Consider the following 19,882-nt stretch of genomic DNA (forward strand, 5'->3'; position numbering starts at 1 on the left):
ATTACAATAGCAACCGTGAAAGCTGAATGAAAGGTTAGAGTATTTTCAATTCAAGATTTCTAATACCAAGCAAACACATGTATTGAATGTCTGCTTTTGACATTAAGCAAGACATTCCCTGTCAATAGATGGGGCCTGTGAAGATATAACAGAATCTTCAGTCTGCACTCCCCATCAGGACAGTCCGCATGCCAGCTTGTCAATCAGTCAGCTTGCCAGTCTATCTAAAGAAGGCTTGCATATCATTCATAAACCTTGTTGATGCCCCCCCCCCAGGTTTCTACTTACATGTCATGTGAAGGACATCCCTCTGAGTTTGATATTCCTAATGCAACTCTACGAAGCAGGACATTTGACACCCTGTCCCTTGAGATATGATGGATAACAACATTTAATCGTAACGCCCCCAAAATTACAAGTTGGTCACCAACTTCAGGTTTTTTGAACAATTCCCAATTTTAGATGGCATATCTGTCTGACACAAATGTAACTGCTTCTATGTCTGGAGTTAGGAGATGAGAACTTTTTGTATCTTAAGGTCATGCACTTATTGTGTGCCTAGAAAGATGCTGTTGGTGATTACATTTTGTCATTCTGCTATCGATGGCAACTTGTGTCTTCCCTGTATAAAGAACTATGACACATTACATAGCTTCTCTTGAGAGCTACTGTAAAATTCCTTTTGGAAGAATTAAACATGAAATGGTCTTTTTTTTCGAGCTGCTGGTTCACTCTACACGTTATAACACTATGCAAAGCTACATTCATAAATGAAGCTCAAAGGCACATACCCCACTTGGAGGTAATGTTGGAAAGGTATAGAAAACTCTTTCAGGTTAGTTACCTTTAAGCGTTTATAACTTTGTATTATTCTCTGCTTATTCAAAGCACTTATTTGCACATAGGACGAAGAACCTTACATCTAGATTCTTAGGTATTATATTCTATCACCAATTTATGGTCAGACCTACTTGCACTTAGGTTTAGGGGAAATGAGGGGTATGCTGACATGAAATGCCAACTCCTGTGCTATTTTGCCACCTGTAGGGCAGAATGGATCCTACCACATGACAGTATGGCCCACCATCCCAGGGAGGGAGGCGGGTAGTGGCATCTGGCCCCATGTTCATCCCATACATTACCCCATGTACAGGCAGCATTCATCACAACTTACTCTGCAGATTTCAGTACTTATTCAATTGGTGTTCTTCCAAATGATTTTTTTAAATAATGAACTGAGAATGAACTTATCTTTGACAGGTATGATGGGCCTACACAATGCATTAAACATTGGGCGTCCCACATGTTTGCCAATGTGAAGCGTCCTGCGTGTAATGAATGAAGCACAAATGGGGACAGGCTAGACCAGTGAGTCGGGGAAGGAGGTAAGGTAAGTGGGGAGTGGAGGGTGTGGGTAAGGGAGAGGGGTGAGGATAATGTGTTGTGGAGAGATGGAAGGGACTGGTATTGATGGGGAGGACAGTGGGAGGATTGGTAAGGGTGTTCCCCAGCCGAGGTGAAAGGTGAGTGGGGAGGGGAGGTGAGGGGTGAGGAAGGGAAAAGATAAGGAGGAGGACAAGGGGCAAAGCTGGAAGGTGAATCTATTTCGCAGCTCCTATTGTGCAATAACCCATGCAATAATGTGTGCAAAATTGATACATTTTACTATTGGGATGTAGGACTGTTATGATGACATTTCAAACAGAACTGTTGTACATAAGATACATAACGTTGTTGGAGGCAAATCATTTGGAAGGATTCTTTACATTTTGGCATGGTTATAGAGATGAATGATGTACAGTAAAAGCTGGGTGCTGGAGCTAACTTATGAACACATTCCATATGTGCATCAAGCATCTATAACATTGTCAAGAGTTAAACAGGAAGTCAGTTGTGGAGGGTAAGGGAGAGTAAGGAATATCCCATAAGTGGTTAGCAGGGGAAACATTCATCCAGACTTGAATGGTTCAACTGATATGCTAGACTTAATTTTTCAGATAAGCACTCCAGTGAAGTGGGGCAAGTAGAAAAAAGGAGCAGATGTGGGAGGAGGAACAGAGGAGAAGGGGGACTGAAAGGTAGAGGAGAGAGGAGGATCACAGAGATTGATAGAGAGAGTACAGAGAGATGGAGTCAGCAAGGTCATGGGTGACAAAACAACAGATACAATGGAAGACTATGAGGAAGAGGTTGAGGAATTTTGAATTGATAACTTTTGAGCATGTCATTGGTAAGTTATAGGTTGGGGGTTGTAGGTAGGTATAAGAGGGTGCATGTAGCAAAACTGAGAACGTTGTTAAGGAGAGAGAATGGGTAGAGGGGAAAGAGGAGGAGTAGAACAGTATCGAGTTTACCAAGCACCAGGGTGGATACTTTATCCAAGTGGTGGGTGGGGGAAGCCAGGTATTCTTTATTTTAAGATGATTGTTCCTTGCAGCAGTGGCAATGATCATAAGGAACTGTTGCAGCCTTGGGTTGCTGTCAAAGAGAACCCTATGGTTTCAGGTCTTTAGTGAAAGAGCCAGAAGGCCAGGAAGGAAATGGATGGGCAAAGGGAGAGTGGGGTTGGTTGGCATTGTAGGCATCAAGAATGATAATTTCCTTATTGGAGGAGTTTGGCAACATGCAACATGGAACCTTCCAGTGACAGATTGCCATGAGGCATTTGGTGATGCTTTCAAGGAAAGAAAGGCTGAATGAGGGACAGGGGAAGGAGATCTGGGCACCACCTACAAAGAGGTAGTAGTGGAGGCCAAAGCATGAGATGATTTTGCTCAGGGAGGAGGGGTAGTGGGTCAAGCACTTACCCTCGGAGAAAACCTACTGATAGGGACATGGGGAGGATGAATTAGAATTCCAAGATATGCAGAGCTACTGCTGGAAAAGTAGGAGGCAATCAAGTTGAGCGAAGTACCCTTGAAGCCAAAGAGAGTGTTTCTAGGAGGAAGGATTGGTTCACATTATGAAAACCAGCAGATAAATGGAGTAGAAGGAGGTAGGAGGAGAGGTGTGAGTTATGGTCAGTAGTACAAACGTTGGATGCAGGGGTGAGAGCAGTTTCAGTGGAGGGTTTGCTCCTGAAACCAGATTGGAGTGGTTTACAGAGTGTGTGAGCCTTAAACTCAGTGATATTATGGCAGAAAGCAACCCCTGCAAGGATTGTAGATTGGTGAGGCAGTTGAGAGACAGCTCTTTAGAAGGAAGTATTGTCAGGGACATCCATGAGTTTCTTTAAAATGGAAATTGCTGTGGATATTTTGCAGCAGACAGGGATTGTGGGTGCACAGAATGCGTTAGCTGCTCAGAGACTGCATACGATGTCAGTAGGGAAGGGGTGGAAGTGGGATAGTGAGGAGGAAGTCCCCCACACACTCCCCCGTGCACTCCCCCCACCTTCCCATCTGTCAGCCAGTAGCCTCCTCTTTTCTTTCAGCCCCTTTGCTCTAACACACAACCTTCCTTATGGGATGCCAAGCACACTTGCAGGACTCATATAGTCACTCCAGTAACTTGCACCTGGAGCGAATCCTGACAGTGGGCCAAGTATTCCACTCATATGGGCTTGGAGATCGAGAAATGCATAACACTTAAAATGCACCTTGGGGAAATCACACTGATCATCCCCTAGGAGGACAATCAGGAACCTTGGACCCCTTGCTTGTGGTTGGCACTGCATGTAACCCTAATGCACAGGAGAGTGGGCGATACTGCTGCATATAATCATGAATTGGGGACCTTGTTTTTGCACTAGAAGGAGCTAGGGATGGCAATCTCGCACTCTTAGAAGCTCTCAGAGAGTGAGTATTATGCACTCATCTAGCACTTAGATCGCCTGTGAAACGTAGCACTGCTCCTTGTACATAGATGGAACCCAAGAAGTAGAAGTTGCTTTCATATATAACACAAGCACTATTGCACATCACTTCTGCCGTAAGAATGAAGCTACTTTTAACAACAAAAATGTGAATTGTAGCTTTCACATAACCCTCTATCTCCTTAAACCACCCCCTTTAGTCCATTAGTCATAGTATACCTCTGCTGCGCCTATACACACTCCATTTAGACATGGGTGACTAGCAGGGTCTTGGCCACCCTTGCATAACTTTATTGGCTGAAATGCACACACACATAATAGCGCCTCCCAGATTCTCCCTAATCTTTGGAATCCGGTCCCTCCAAGGGCGTTCAACCAACAGCGCGTTGGGGCCATAATTATGGCGAAAGGTGGTATAGCAAATAACAAAATGAATGAATGAATAAATGAATGAAGTTTGTCAAAAGATAATTTCTTTAATGGTCTCAGAATGCTATTTCTTGTCAGCAAGGGCCCGATTCACAGAAGCATTTTAGAATGGTGCAATCCCATTGAAAAACGCTGTGAATCAGACCCTAAGTATTTTGGTGATTCTTTGGGAAATTAATCTCAAATGCCAGTTTTGTGGCTCTGCAAATATGTGAATGGCGGGGCGGTACCAATGAGCAGCCGTTTGGCTAGGAAATCAGGCCCTTCCTGCTTGGCCTTTTTAATACCCCCTTATGGATGAATACATGTGTGCATTGTGTGCATGCTGGTGTTCTTGGAAATGCACTGTATCCCCAGGAATACTGAACTGCCATGCCTAACACCGCATGATGTAGGCAATGGCCATGATCTGACAGAAAGACTGTGGATGGTGGTTGTGGTTATGATCCTTCCAATGATAATCCACTGGGTTCAAAAGGAGCCCTAAAGAGGGATTGCTAATGGTGGCAACCATGGAGAAATCTTAGCCGCCACCATTCTTTGATATCCACACCTGCCGCAAATGCAAACGCGTGGCCGGAATCTAAAGGGACCCATGCCTCTTCACTCACATGAACATGGTCATGGATGTGGCGACTCATACAGGTTCCCTGCACGGATGAAGGAAACACATGTAGCAGATTTCCAGCTCCACCTCCAAGTATGTGCAGGAAATGACATGTAAAATGGAACAGATGTTGAACATCCTACAGAGTTTTTCTCCCTAGTTTGTACCGCTACAGGAGCATTTTGTGCTCAAATCAAGTGGAAGCTATAATGATATGATATGATATGATAAGGCATTTGTAACGCGCCTATACACAAGTGTTTCAAGGCGCGACGAGGCAGGGGGGGGAACAAGGGGAGACAGACAACGATCTTACTAGGCCAGGTGTCATTCAGATCGCGCAAGTGCAAGGGTAGAGGGGAAGGGAAAAGTGCATGGGGGAAAGGGAGAGGGGAAAGTGCAGTACAGGGTTATAAGCATACAGCATACAGGATAAATAACAAGGGCCAGCTGGTGGCAAGTGCGAGGTAAGTGCAGACAAGTGCTGGGAAGGGGGGCTGTATGGATACAGACACAGTCCCGTAGTGCAGGGGTTGCCGTGGAGGCAGTGCAGGGGAGAGTGGCTGGGCCGAGAACGGTGAATGGCCCAGTTGCAGATTCAGTGCAGTTTCAGTAGTATTAGCAGGGGAGAGGGGGAGATAAAGCGGAGGCAAAGAGGAAGGTTTTGAGGTGCTTCCGGAACCGGAGGTGGTTCTCCTCAAGTTTCAGGGAGGTAGGAAGGCTGTTCCAGAGGGAGGCCCCTGCAGTGGAAAGAGATCTGCCCCCAACTCGTTGTTTGGAGAAGCGGCTGACCCTGAGGGAGTTGGAGGCGGATGAGCGAAGAGCTCGAGAAGGAAGATATTTAGGTAGAGAGAGTTGAAGGTATTTTGGCCCAAGGCCCCAGACGGCCTTGTGGACAATGCAGAGGGTTTTGAACTTGATCCTCGCAGTCACTGGGAGCCAGTGTAGTGATTTCAGTCCTGGAGAGATACGGTCCCTGGGCTTGAGGCCAAGGACAAGTCTTGCAGTCCTGTTCTGGATGAGTTGCAAAGGGCGGAGAGTAGAGGCGGGCAGATTAAGATAGAGGCTGTTACAGTAGTCCAGCTTAGAGAGAACCAGGGCTCTAGAGACAGTGAGCTTCTGGGGGAAGGAGAGGAAAGGAAGGATACCTCTGAGGAGGTGTAGCTGGTAGTGTGACTTCTTAGATACGTCGGATATGTGAGGAGAGAAGGAGAGTGTGGAGTCGAAGATGACCCCAAGGTTTTTTGCCTTGCAGGTAGGAGTAGGAAGAGGGCCCAGAGAGGCCGGCCAGAGAGCAGCAGGGAAGGAGGGAGTGGGAGTGCCGATGAGTAGAATCTCAGTCTTACTGGCATTAAGGCAGAGGTCGTTGGCGGCACACCATTCCCCATTCCTGGATAAGTCTGAATAACATATATATATATATATATATATATATATATATATATATATATATATATATATATATATATATATTATGCTAAAAACGTCTTTGGTGGTGGTGTGTCAGGTTTGAGCTTTACTGTATGTTGTATTGCTCACTGTGCACACTGCTAGCTAATTTTTTTTTGTACAAATGCATTCTTTAATGAGCTGATAATGCGTAGATGTGTTTATGTTTATGTTTAATACCTGATTTTCCAAAGTTGATTACATTTTAAATGTGATCATTATGCACCAGAGCTAATGCAAGAGTTTTTTTTTAATACATTAAAAAATCTATTGTAAGAGTCTGGTGGAAAAATGTAAAAGATTACCCCAGTTAGCAATACAAATAAACGCAAATTACATTTTTAATATTGTAAGTTTGAACTGAACCCGTTGATCATTACAGATAAACAGGCAATTTATGCAATGAAAAATGCACTCGCGAAGGGTTTTTATGACCTGTTTATTAATACCCATCCGTCCCACAGCCTCTTAATTCGACAGTAATTTTTTTGTGCTGCTTTTGCCTCAATTGGATGAAGAAAACCGCACTGGTCTCCACATCATTTAAACTTTCAAACGAGCACTTTAGTATGCAAATGAGGTCTTCACCATGCTGTTTGAGTATTTCTAATATTCTCAACAAGCCTACAGTATCCGCATCCAGCAATTACTTGAATAATAAATGAATCCAGCAAATCAAAATATTTAATTAGCAACTTTTCCTCTGTGTGATGTTTTTGCAGCTCGGTTCTTTTGTGTGAGCTTTGTTTGCAAATTAATATTTCATGCATCATTGGGAAATGTACAGTACTCAGGTGAAATTAACTTTTGCCATATACGATTAATTTGGATAGGCTGAAATATATCATTGCGGACAGATTGCAACTGGGGCTTGAGGTTAGCCAGCGGTGATGCAATAAGCATGACATTCTGCTGCGCAATGGCTCCCAAAGGCATAAACACCGTGCAGCGTTGGGATGAAGCATCGCAGCAAGCGTCCAGGATAGCACATCAGTGCATTTGTACATTTTAGAGATTCCCCAAGATAGTAAAATAATCTGGAAAATATGAATTTTAGTCTGTGAATAAAATCTAAACTTGTAAACCTTCTAATAAATGTCCAAAACCTTTGACCCTTACAACAGTGCAGTACCAAGGCAATACTTTCAAGTCATGTAAGTAAAGTCAAGTCAAGCTTTATTTTCGGGGGACATGCCCTATGAAAACACATATATACAATATAATAGAGCAACATCAACTTAAAAACCACAATTTGCCAGGTGACTAAGAACGTGGGCGGAAACTGTCTGTGTCTACCCACCCGGGCCCTTTCCCGAGGTACTGTCATGTTTATTTGGGCAGACCCACTCACTCCTCCTTCCCTCTTCTGCCCACTCGATCCCCACAACACCATGCAGCATTCCCCAACGCCCAGCACCCCCTATCCAATTTACCTTTCCAGGTTTGGGACCACTTCCTCCCAGCCCACCATAATCGCTATCATCCTCACCACCATATAAAGATAAGAGGGAATTAGTCCCTCTTCTATTTGCTATGGTGGCACTCAAATTTGTTTTCTTTTTACGTGAGAGTGGGCATGTGGTGCGTCAAGTGAGTAAGACCTCGAAAGAATAACTAACACCTGCAAATGGCCTCCAGTAGAGTTACAAAACCTTTCTCCCAATAAATGCTGCTTGTCAAATTCTCGGAAGTGTCAGTAGGAACAGATGACAACTCTACAAGGAAAGAACATACACACCACCACTAGCACCACGTACAGCACGGGCAGTTCAAACAAACCCACTCTGACAACACTTGCTTGGGGTGTTCAGGGGGGAGGGCGGAGGGGGTGTGTTGGGGTGTTCAGGGGGGAGGGGGGAGGGGGTGTGTTGGGGTGTTCAGGGGGAGGGGGGAGGGGGTGTGTTGGGGTGTTCAGGGGGGAGGGGGGAGGGGGTGTGTTGGGGTGTTCAGGGGGGAGGGGGGAGGGGGTGTGTCACGACGTTTCATAGTTTGAATACACTTTTTTCTTTCCCAAAATGAAATGTGTGGACATTTTCATTGCATATGTGTGCTTTATTGGTGTACAGTCCACAGTGTGCATGTCCCAGAGACACACAGTGCCCCAAGTGCAGTCTCCATGTGATTCACACCAGCCGTGTGTGCTAGAAGCAGAGGTCGATGATACTTTGGCGCATTGCACGCCCCTCCTGTGCGTCGCCTCCTCCATGGGGTGCTGCCCCATCGGCACCCTCCTCATCCTCATCGTCAGGTGGTTGCAGTCCTGCGTCAGGGGGCAGGGGCACATTCCGTCTGACGCACATATTGTGTAGCATGACACATGCCATGACGATCTTTGCCACCTTCTCATGGTGGTAGAGGAGTGCCCCACCAGACCTGCTGAGGCTTCGGAACCGTGCCTTCAATAGGCCGAATGTCTGCTCTATGACCACACGAGTACGTGTATGTGCACGGTTGAAGTCCTCCTCGTGCTGGTTCTGCGGGTTCCGGACTGGTGTAAGGAGCCACCTCTTCAGGGGATAGCCTGCATCACCTGTATGTAGACGAGAATGTATGTGTCAGTCATGTCGTCTGATCAAGAACATGATGTGCCACAATGGCTTGCATCCAACTGTTACTTCGGCTCACTTCTACATGCACTAATTGATTCACACAATGCAACCAGTATATGCTCATGGCTCCCATGGCCTGTTTTGCATGCCATCACCCAATGTATGCAGAGGGGTTGAGTGCATTGTGAGTGGCCATCCTCTGTCTCCGTTCTCTGTGTTGCTCACAGCCAGGTGGAGTATGCATCATTCCCCCCCCCTTCAGCCAGGTGGAGTATGCATCGGTACGTCATTCACCTGCCCACTTCCATGACATTGGACTCACGAGTAGCCAGGATCTTGGGCCTGCATGTCGCTCCATGTAGCGTGGTATTGTGGAGTTCCTCAGGACCATCGAATCATGGGTTGATCCGGGGAATCGGGCACAACAATGTGTGATGATCTTGTTGGAGTCACAGACCATTTGCACGTTGATTGAGTGGAACTGTTTCCGGTTGCGGTACGGTACCTCCATGGCACGTGGAACCACCAATTCCACATGGGTGCAGTCGATGGCACCAATGCAACCGGGTATGCCGGCTAGTGCATGGAAACCCACTTTGGTGTTTGCAATGTCCTGGGCAGTCCGTGGTAATGAGATGTGGTCGTCTGTGTGCTTGAGGAGGGCATCAAGCACTTGGATGAGTGTTCGTGAGAATAATGGTTGTGAAATGCCATGCAAGTGCCCCACTGTGTGCTGGTAGGTGCCTGTGGCCAGGAAGTGGAGTACAGACACTACCTTCAGTAGGGGGGGATGGCGGTTGGAGTTTCTATCATGCTGACGATGTCGTTGTGTATCATGTCTACGATGGCGGTGATGGTGTCCCGGTCCATACGGTACAGGGTGTGGATCTGCTCAGCAGTGAGGTTGAATGGATTGGCTCTGATGCGTGGGATTGGGGGCTGCCTGCGTGGTGGCACTGGCTGTGCTGGTGGGGCTTGCTGGGCCTGCCTTGCCCTCCTTCTCCTCCTGCGTCTCCTCTGTGCAGCCTGTTGTTGTTGTTGTTGTTGTAGTAGCACTTGCATTGCTATCAGGTCCTCCAGCCCCAACATTGCTAGTCGTATTGGTATCATTGTGGAGTGTGACTGGGTGTGGGAAGGGGTGGGGTGTGCTCTTTTTGTACTTCCTGAGTCTGTATTGCCTTCACCTGTGCTGTTTCTGTGCACCTGTGGCAGCTGCATTCACTTTACATGGCCCTTTACGGTTGGTTCGCGATGGCGTAATTAGTACCATGGCGGTAAGGTTCTTAACGGGCTGGGTGATGGCGTTAGGTGCATGTCCGCTTGGGTCGGCATTTGCGTACCTTTCCGCCATGGCGCTAAGTACGGTGTGGCCGGTCGCGTGCGCGCACTCTTAGCGCAGTTAGCGGTGGCGTTAACTACGATGCCGCTAATGGCATTGTAGTTAACGGTCACGGGTCATGATCGGACCTGGCGGAAAACGATGGCGGTAACCATTTACCGCCATCGTTTTTCACTTAGCGCCAGGGTCGTAATGAGGCCCTAAAGACTGGATCCTCAACAGACACATAATGAATAGCCAGGGGGCAACTATTCCTCCAAAACATCCAAAATGACAAATACTCCAAAGCTGGAAAAAAGCAGGCTGTTCCGGAAAAAAAAAGCTGTATCTGACCAGTGCTTCAAAACCAAAAAGCAAGACATCACACCTACGAGAAGCAGGCAGAAGGACTGAAAAAATGGCAAAATACAAGAGTTATCCAAATATGCCACTAAACAGAAACATTGAGAAGCATCAGCGCAGCGGTCTACTCATCTTGTCAGTCCACAGTATTCTGTGTTGCACTGTGTTCCATGATGCAGTTGGTGATGTATGTGATGCTGTGGTGAGGTCACAGATGCTACCGACCCACACCAGCACGCGCAGCATTGCTGGGAAATTTACTGCACCATTGAATACTCCAGGGCAAGCACCACCAATCTTACAGGGGCCTAGCACCCACTGTCAACCTGTGATGTCTGACATGGAGCTGTGATGAATCCGATTGTGTCATCTCTCCTTTCCCAGAGGTATCCTAACCCCATATGGCCAGGGGAAGGCAGATGTTACCTAATCATAAACCTGGAGATGGCTTTATAAGGGCGGATCAAATGGGAGAGGCAAACATCAAGGGAGTTACACAACATCATCGGATGAGACGTGGTATCCCCTTTGCCCTCTAGGGATACCCCCTCCATTCCGCAATGCTTTAATGGCATATTATCATGTCTCCCTTCACACACCCCTGAAAGCTACTGAGAATACCTGCTCATATTCTGTATACAAGTCATCAAGAGCTGACTTTTCTTTCCATGATGTAAACATACTGTAATGAGGAAGCAGAGCGGAGTAATGAAGATCGATAGAAGCCAGAAGCACATGCTGCACTCTAGTGGTTGCAAGAGCATACTTGATGCCGGGACATTGAAACCGCTGAACCAGCTGACTTAGCAGAGACACTGGCTGAGAGAATCTCATCCTCTCAGTAGTGATTTAAAGACTGCTGGGCTGTCAAAACCTCTGTGGAGCCAACCGCTCACAGAGGAGGCCAAGGAGAGTAGATTGCAGATACCCAGTCCGCTGCAAGGTTGCCACTACAGGAAGGAAGATTTATTAGCATATGCAGGCACCAAGAAGCAGCCTCCAAGCCGCTTATATGCTGAGCAACCCAGAACAGGCAAGGGGGAGTCACAAGGGACGTGGAAGCCGCAAAGCAGAGGCAGCAAACCCGGAAAAAGGAATGTGACGCAGAAGAGCCACTGCAGACTTACCTTGGGAGAGTGGACACATGCCACAGAGAGCCAGTGAGTTCACCAAAGGGAAATTGGGGTCCAAGGCATGTCAGCAACCCTACAGAAGGTAAAGTAGAGCAAATAAAGCATATGAGAGAGAATGTGAGACTCAATATTCCCTAAAGAAATATAACAGGATGAATAAAACATATTGTCAAGTTTGCTAGTGTGCCCAGTGAATAATATGAGAAAGCCCTGGCAGAAGTGTATACCAGGCATATTCAATTTGCAAGAGTGTTAAGTAAAACACAGAGGAAAGCCCTGGCAGGAGAGTATTCCAGGCATTTACATGTTGGACAAAGTTTAAAGGTAATAGCAGTTACAAGTTGGACAAAGTGTAAAGCAAATTACATGAGATAATCCTGATATGGCTACATCATGTAGAGCCAAATACTGTATTAAAATCATACTATAAAGGAGAAGAAATCTGACAGGAGAGTATACCAGAAATGCTAACAAAATTAAGACTGACAGCCAAGCTGTTTTTCATATAAGTTGTTGTGCTGCCAAAAGAAACCCAAGGAAAACTCATGTCCCTTAAAGTTTAATGTACAATGATCCAGGGGAACATGCTCTGGAACTGTGAGAGTCATCCTTTTGGAACTGTTGTGTTGGAGCTATGCCTTTTCCTTTTTGAACATTTGTGCACTTTTCAAGGCTAAAGACATTCCCCTTTTCACCTTACAGTTAACGTATAGAGTGTGATGGCCAGGATAGTATTTCGGACACAGGATGTGTTTGTTTTGGACATCTTAACATTGGACAGACCCTTAGTTTTGTTTTAGGCATGGAAACACATCTTAGAAAACGAATAGTGAGGCATGTTCCAACCCCTTATTGATTTAATAACGGGTTATGGCCAAAACCATGTGTTCTCTGTATCTGCGTCTCATTCCTGGCTCAGAGAGCCCATATCCTGACAAAAAGGGGTACATTAAAACTATTCATACTACAGAGGGAACAATGGTAATGGCCCTCAACCTAGCAGTAAGTTACTGATTTCTATTAGGGTGCCACTCACCACTGCGTGTGCCTTCCACTTTTATAGCTTCCTCATTGCAAACACACTTACCTGGGTCATCTTATTTTCCTCATCCACCTACATCAGCAAGGTTATGTTCACTCAGACCATTCTTGTTTGCTTCATCTGAATCCCTCCAGGACTGAGGCGCTGTTCTTCCCGGCTTCCATCACTCCTTTTTCTCCTGTTTCTTCTCTCTCCTTTCCTCCTGCATTATTGCCCTTTGATAATGTCTCTTCCAATCTAGGCACAACCTGTAAGATTTGCCCTTTATTATCCTTGTCTGCTTCTAAATCCTCATCTCTGCTCTTATTAAGCAATATGCCTAAAGCAGCAGGGGCATTACCGAGTCAAGTAATGCCCCGAGGCCTATAGTTATAGGCCCGGACGAAGTGAGGGCATTAATGAAGGCCCTGTGGAATTACCTGACTCAGTAATGCCGCCGCTGCCAGGGCCCTATTGCTATTAGTACCCCGGCCCACAAGATCTGCATGACTGGCGTACTAAAAGCAGTTTTTTTCTGTCCTGGAACGGGACAAAAAAAAATAAAAACCAAGAAAATGGCCACCGGGAAAGGGAAAACAGAGACTGTTTTCCCTTTCTGTGGTGGCCAGGGGGAGCAGACGTGCTGGGAACAGATGTTCGCTCCCGAAAGACGACAGAGAAGAAGGTAAGTGGGGTTGGGAGGGCGAGGGAAGTAGGGGAGAGGGAGGGAAAAGAAAAAAATATATATTGACGTACCTGAATCCCCGCGGGGGGACGAAAGGAGCCTCCAGCGGTGTGGAGGCTCCGAGCAGGGATGGCCCCGCTCCGAGCCTCTACATGGCTGGAGTTTGCCACGCCACCTGCTGTGGACAAAGGAGGCAGAAGATAAGTGGGGTGCGGAGGGCGGGGAGGTGGGAGGAAAGGGTAAAAAAAACACATACGCCGGGGGGGGGGGGCGAAGGCAGCTTCTCAGCCATGTGGAGGCTCGAACCGTGGATAGCCCTGCATCAAGCCTTCTCATTGGCTGAGGGGCTGCCACGCCACCTGCTGGGAACAATGGCTGTGGAATTCCGGCCGAGGGATGGATTCCGGCCGGGTAAGGCCCTGGCGAGGGCCAATCAGAATGCTTGTTTCATTCTGATTGAGTCCTCGTCGGGTACTCATTTTTTTAAATCTCTTCTACTATTCTTCTCTTCTGTTTGGTCTCCCTCTGCATCAGCTCACCCCACTCACTTCTGTCTAGCATCTCTCCATTAGATTTTGGCTTTCTCTTCCCCCTCATTCTTCCATTTCTTCATCTCTTCTCTCACTGTTGTGGTTGTCCTTCGAATATCAGAGAAATATCTGTACGAGTGGGCACCACCTATTTCTAAATCTCATTTAAGAGTAAAATAAATGTAATTCTTTTTTTTATAGTTTTGTGACCCTGTTGTCAAAATCACGTTACTTATACTGTGAGGTATCAAAATATCTGAGAATGTTTCCTGGGTTGGGATAACCCCGGAGTTTTGAATGACCTGGTGTGAATAAATCACGTACAATTCATACACTCAATTTACATATCTTCAAATACAGTATGCATAGAATTTGATACAGTGTTCTGTGTTCCTTTTTTACAAATTCTTCAGTCTTCACTGAGGTATGAAAGGAGTAGTTTACTTTTAAAGACTAAGACTCTGTAAAAAGACCAATGCATTTCGGTCTAAGCGACAAACTTCAGGGAACAAAGTCTGCATGTTGTGTCCTTTTTTATGTCTGTGCAATCTTGTATCTTGACTTCTATCAAGCTGAGTTAACTTGTTATCCCAGGTCTATCTGTCAGTCCTTGGATCTGCTTTCATGAACTTATCAGGTAAATATTGTTCTATGTCCGCAGTTTTAATCTTCACACGTGTTCAGATTCTGGTTTCTTTCACTGCTGAATGGCTTTTCTACACTTTCCACGTGTAGAAAAGCCACCCAGCAGTGAAAGAAATCAGAATCTGGACATGTGCGAATATGAAAACTGCTGATATAGTACAGCAATGACCTAATAAGGTAATGAAAGCAGATCCATGAACTGAAATACAGATCCAAGGATAACAAGCTAACTCAGCTTGATAGAAATCAAGACACAAGATTGCAAAGACATAAAAAAGGATACAACGGGCAGAGTCTAGTCCCTGAAAATGGTCACCTAGACTGAAATGCACTGGACTTTTTAGAGAGCCTGTGTCTTTGAAAATAAAATACTCCTTTCATGCATACCTCGTTGAAGACTCTGCAGAATTTGCAAAAAAGGAAGACAGAACAGTGTATCAAATTCTATGCATGATGTATTTGAAGATAGGTAAACTGAGGTTATGAATTTTACGTGGTTTACTCACAAAAGGTTCTTCCAAACTCTTGGGCAATCCCAACCCAGGAAACATTCTCAGATTTCCTTTGAATTTCACCTCCTCTTTAACATTTTATGCATTGTTTTAAAATCTCTCCATGGTCTTGCCCCACCTTATTTGTCCTGTCTTATTTGCTTCTTTTCCCCTCCCAGTTCTCTCTATTCTCAGTCTTTATTTCTTTTAGCCGTGCCTAAGCCTCCTTCTTCTTCTTATTTTTATTATGACATTATTTGTTGTGCGCAGCCAAAGGCCTGGAGGCATACGAGCGCAAATCCTGTGCCTAGCACATCAATGCAATGAAAGGTGACCCAATCCTCATTTAAATAAGTTTATTTTTAACTCTTTGATCATCCTACAATTTTTCACCGCTGGCGGTAAAGTATTCCATTACAAAGGTGTACTCGACCAGAACGCGCCCCTTCTAACTAATTCCAGAGAGGGTTTTGGAACTTGTAGGCTCCTATCTCTTTTCGAACTAAGTGTGCATGCCATCTGTTTGATTTTTAGTCTATTGACAATGTAAGGTGGAGAATCACCTGCGAGTCCATTGTAGGCAATAGTCAGCAGCCTGAATTCCAATCTTTCCTCTATTGGTAGCAAGTGTAGCTTCCTTAGTACATCAGACACATGAGCACATTTATGTAGGCCCATGATGGCTCTAATTGCGCTATTCTGCCCCACTTGCAGTTTTTTATGTTCGGCATTATTCACTCCAATGAGGAGTGAGCCTCAATAATCAATTTTTGCAGAAACAACGGCTCTAACAATGGTTTCACAGCCATTTTGAGACATGAAAGGCTGAATGTGTGTAAGGAGTTTGATGTAATAGGCCGATGCTGTCACCAGACTATTTACATCGGCGGACTGATCAAACGTTATTTCAATAATTTTATTGTTTCCTTAACCAGGATATTCTAGTGCCAGTTTGTTGAGTCTATGTTTAGGGCCTACCAGCATCAGCTCTGTTTTCCCATGATTAAGGGCCATTCCATTGGCATCCATCCAATCGCGAATAAAGTCATATATTTCTGCGGCCATAATGGCGTCCTGCTCATAGTTCACTATTAGTGTGATGAGGCACTGAGAATCATCAGCATAATTCGAAAAACAAATCTTTTTTTTCGAAAGCATTGAAAAAGGAATCCGTGAATAGGTTATATAGAATTGGAGAGAGTGCTGCTCCCTGCGGAATGCTGTAATTTGCTGAAACTGGGTCTGCCTCCATTTGTTTGCTGCATACATGCATTGTCTCTGTACCTAGGAATGACTGTATCCAGTTTCTTGCAGAATCACCAAAATTAGCTCTGTTCTGCAACCTATCCAAGAGAAGCGGGAGGACCACCAAGTCGAATTCTGCAGAAAGATCCAGGGACAACAATAGAATGGCGGATCCTTCGTTGATATTTGCCATCATCTTTCACTTTAATTCCAAAAGGCCAGATTCCATACTATAACTTGGTCAGAATCCTGATTGGCCGTTATTCAAAATTGGATGTTCTTAATATGGGCAGCCAATTGTTCATATGCCACTCAGTTCATAATGTTTAAAATAAACGGGGGATTAGTAATAGGCTGGTCATTTTTTGCCTCTTTAGGATCTAAATCAGATTTTTTTACTAGGGGGGTAATCCAAGAGCCCTTCAACCTAGTTGGAACTTTGCCCTCTTTAAATTATGTATTTACGATCTTGGTTAAAGAGCCAATAAGCAATTCAGAACAAGCTTGTATGGCTGTGGTTGCGAATTGGTCGCCTTTACAGGTAGGCGACTTCAGTTTGACAAGAATAACCCGAAGTTGATCTTCAGATATGTTCTTAAAACTGAACTTAGGAACAGCCTGTGGCCTATTGATTAGTTGGTCGTGTACAAATTCAAAGGGATCTACAGGACCTATTTTCCTGGTTTCTTCAATGCGTGTTTTTATTTTAGTGGTCTTCTCAATCATTGTTTGTTCTATTTGTGTACACCATTCCTGATTTTTGTCAGGTTCTACTTGATGTACCACATCTGGCTCCTTCAATTCCCTTAGGATTGTAAAGATTTATTGGGTGTCATATTGTGCTTCCTGAATTCGAGCCTCATGTGATTGCTTCTTCGCATTTATAACTGCCCTTTTAAAAGTATTTGCCGCTCCCGTATAGATTAGTCTATCCTCTTCCTCTTTGGTGTTTTTCCATTTATAAAATGCTTTTCTCTTTAGTATTCTCAATTGTTTTAGGTCCTCCGTAAACCAAATGGTTTTTTTGTGTGATTCGAGACCTTCTGATTTTTTAAGGGAGCTATTGTGTCAAAAGCTTTAGCTAAGGAGTTCAGAAGAGTGTCCGTCAATTCTTCCATATTCGCTGTGGGAGATACCTCCTCTTGCAGTGTTGGAGTTATCCATTCCCTCATAGCTTCCTATGTCACCCTCTTTATATTTTTTGAAATTAGACACTTTTGTTTATTAGCCTTAGGTTTTGTTTGGGTTATAATGTCAGCCCCGAATTCAATAAAGGTGTGGTCCAACCAAGGGCAAAGCGATGTATTGGGGATACTGATTTTAACATTAATTGAAAAAACCCAATCCAATGTATATCCCTTGGAATGTGTGGGTGCCATTATATGCTGTGTGAAACCCATAGCCTTAGTGAACCTGTCGAGTTACCTGGCAGTTAAATCTTTTGAGTCGCACCTCCGGAGATCTAGGTCTCCCATTATGATCCATTTACCATGTCCCTTCACTTGAGAGAGAATCAGACTATTAAGCTGTACTATAAAGTCTGGCATGATATCAGGCGGATGATACAACAGTAGAACGTTCACTGTGGTGTTGGGATCTATCCTAAGTTTAATATTTGTGCCTCTTCCCGGTTCTGATCCTTTGCTCTTCTTGTCCTGAAGTACCGGAACTCACATCCTCTGTTAATCGTTCTCCTTCCACTTTTCCTGTCTCCCACTCTCAATTTAAATCCTTTCTTCTCCTTCATAATTGCATTTGTTTCTTTTTTGATAGGCATTTACATTGGAAATTGTGACTTTTTTTAAACATTCAAACAAAATACACTGCTGCCTACCACCACGCTGCCTCTACAGTGCCACTGGTCATAATGATGTCCAGAGAAACAGCTGAAGGGCAATGAGCATGAGACCACAAAGTCCCATGCTCACTGGTCCTCATTGAGAGACATGTTGCTACTTAGACATAACATTTTAAGAAAAATGAGGGTCAATGCTAAGTACCTGGTGGCGCTTGCTTATAGCGTTTTTGTCGAAGCCTCATAGGCAATAGGTGCATTCATGTGGCCTTAACTTCCTTATGGGCTCTTTTCAAAGTCAGGCTGCTGCACATATAACTATCCATATTGCTGGCAGGGGCAGGCTATAACGCTAATAACCAAAACTGCCCTCTTCTACTTAATATACAAATAGGAAGGTGTGTCTTTATCGTGGCATATTTCACCCATCTAGACATAATAGAAACCAAATGTAAGTTATTTTTCTCATTCACTTTACATTTTCAAAATGGGAGGACCAATATTTCATTAAAGAATTCTAAGTTACCTTGTCAGTCTGTGGCGCAGTAACACTCTTTTGTTTATTTTCAATTAAATGGCAGTCCTCATTCAGTGCTTGGAATAGCAAGAGCTTGGATGGACTCTGAAAGTGGACATTTTCCATCTCAAAGAAACAAATGAAAGACCATTGCAAATCCTGATCCATAAGTTGCACCATTAGTTTTCTGTGGTACATTTAGATGTACCAAACACCAAAGGTAGGCCAAAGTCATCCCAGATTAACAGCTGATGTACTAAGAAGATTTGAGCTCTAAAATGTAAATGTTTCTTGGATTTACGGCTTTAGCATGCCAGGCTGTGCTTACTCACTTTGCATTCTAACCTGCAAATAAAGGACATTTGGCAGCCACCTACTTGTATGTCAACATGTGGCGGTTTCAAGCTGACAAATTACTCATTTAAACAAAATGAGCTCCATTGATTTAAATGTTGAATTGCATGGAGTATTTCAATGGGGACTCAGATTATTTTTGTTTGCATATATGCAAACCATACTATTGAAAATATACCGTAAAATGGAGACAGAGGATAGCCTTGGGTTCGAACTCAAAAGGATCTGTAATGGAGATAATAAGATAGGTGTTAGCTGATGTTATTAAAATGCTGACTGCAGATGATGGTCATAGAGAGGTGGCACACGAACAAAAGGAGAACAATGCCCAGGATGGCCTAGAGGAAGTAGACTGACTGAACTTGGGGAAAATAGGTGGGGGAGAGATCAAAGCATACACATGTCTATCTTGGGACATTTCTGGGCTTGCAAATGTCCTTGAAGGCTTATATTGGATTAACATCATAAGAAGTTTTCACATATTACTCCTAAAAAAAACCTGGGTGTTAGAAATAACTGAGCTTCAAGGTTTACAATCCCATTGTGTATTGGCCAATAAAGGCCCTAAAGGTAGGCCAAGTGGGGGCATATTAACCTGGATAGACTGAGCACTAAATTGGGAGGTGGTGGTCTTTAAACTGTTTTTCTGACATTCAACATTTGATCATCCAGACTAATGAAGGAGAGGAATTGCCACTGTTTAATTTCTATGACAGACCAGTGGCACCTGGGGGAATGGAAATATTAGAAAGACTCTATGCCCGGGAAAAAGAGAGGAGTAATAGTTGTACCTTGGTTGTGGGTGACATAAATGTATAGATTGAACCAATCAATGAATTAGAAGACATAATGGAAGATCTGGACATGGCGTGGGATATACCTACATTGGTAGTTAGACCCGCAAGAAAAACCCATCAGTTAGCATTAGAAACTGCCT

Source organism: Ambystoma mexicanum, chromosome 4p (assembly GCF_040938575.1).
Source record: "Ambystoma mexicanum isolate Mex_15411 chromosome 4p, UKY_AmexF1_1, whole genome shotgun sequence".
NCBI lineage: Eukaryota > Metazoa > Chordata > Amphibia > Caudata > Ambystomatidae > Ambystoma > Ambystoma mexicanum.